Raw genomic sequence first — 1579 nt, forward strand, 5'->3', positions numbered from 1 at the left:
TCATGTCGCCGGAATCCTTGGCTCGAGAAGCGAGCGAGAGAGGCAGGTCTCCGGAGTGGCAGGTGCGGCTCTGGCGAGAATTACCCCGACTATTTTTGGATTTTGTCGAAAACCTTCTTTTGCAAACCGGCACCAGGTATTTGGCCCAGTCGAACAAAGCAGCACAGAAAGATTCTCTGGAGTCTGACGGTCAATAATCATCAAAAAAGTGGAAATTTCCATCCACCTTGGCGAGGGGGCCCTCAAAACGTTCGAAGGTGCGTGTGGCCCAGATTTGCTAAAATGGCTGTAACCCAGAGAGGGAATGAGATCACTTCACTGCCCAAACCGACGCGCCTATGCGGCGGCCTGGGGTCCGTGGTCAGTGAGAAAAAGGGTGCTGTCTGACTGGCCACCATTCGGTGGCGCGCTGCTAAGTTCCCCCTGAAAAAAATGAAAATAGCGAAATGAAAAGGACAACCAAACAATCATGAAAACAGCTACAGCTCTGGAGGCAGCAGTCAGTCAGCATCCTGATCGACTTGAAAAGTGATGGTCGTAGTGAGAAACTTTGAACCCACCAGGGGCCGCATTTTTTCAAGAAGCGCAGCGACTTTTTTTTGACATTTTTTTTTTTTTTTTTTTTTTTTTAAAACAGCTCACAGCATTCTGAACAGCTCTCTGGATCATTGAGAACCCGAAAAGTAAGCCAGAACAAACGCTTTGTATAAAAAAAGATCAGGAGAAAAAACCCATCTGCTTTTTTCAACCAGCACTTTCAGGGGAGAGAAGCATTAGCGATTACGCAGTCCCCCACTACCATAAATAATATGCAGTCAGAGATTCCCACATTTGCGGCCGGTGCAATGGGCGAAACCTAGCCCTGGGGTGAACCGCCTTCTTGATCGTGGTGTCTCCCCCTGCGGAAGGTGAGTATTATGAAGGCCCAGTGACCAGTCAGAGGTACCATTTCCGTCTCGTCCTCATCTTGGTGAACCCGCCCTATAGAAAGGAAGGGCGGCTGCCTTCCGTTACTGGCCTACAAACTATAGCGTTGTACGAGCCGGCCTTCTACAGCCTGGTTTTAGATCGGTGTTTCCCAATCCAGCGTTCCTGGAGGCCCCCCAACACTGCATGAATGTGTTCTATGTCACCTTAATCACTGCACACGCACGATTCAGAATCATCCAGCTCATTAGTAAGAGACTCGAAGAAGATCACAGATGGTGTCTCCAGACTAAAGGGGTCTCATATGTTTTAGATGACTCCTTTGCAACCAAACACACCTGACTTGATGCATCAGCTTCGTTAGTGAAAGACTCCAAGACCTCAGGTGGATTAAATCGAGGAGGAACTCTCAATGAAACAACAACCCGCGGCATCTGCAAGAGCAGACCTCAGGGGGAGCCAGGACAAAGCCCCTCGCCTCTTTTTTTCTGTCATTCATCACAATAAGCAGCAATCCCTGAAAAGGGAAGCACACGTTCCTGGAAATTTTCCACAATACCAGGCGATCGTGGAGTGGACAGAGCAAAGCCCGGCTCAAACTCCGTGATCCAAAGAAATGTGAATTTAATATATGTAGTCCCGGGTAGGGGCG

At 48.8% G+C, this 1579-nt stretch overlaps 1 pseudogene; it reads right to left on the bottom strand.

Annotated features, from left to right (window-relative positions):
• Positions 1–767: 767 nt before the first annotated feature.
• On the bottom strand, positions 768–916 carry LOC122143460 (annotated as a pseudogene).
• Between the last annotated feature and the right edge of the window lie 663 nt (positions 917–1579).

The sequence above is a fragment of the Cyprinus carpio genome, unplaced genomic scaffold (assembly GCF_018340385.1).
Source record: "Cyprinus carpio isolate SPL01 unplaced genomic scaffold, ASM1834038v1 S000004972, whole genome shotgun sequence".
In the NCBI taxonomy this organism is placed as follows: Eukaryota; Metazoa; Chordata; class Actinopteri; order Cypriniformes; family Cyprinidae; genus Cyprinus; species Cyprinus carpio.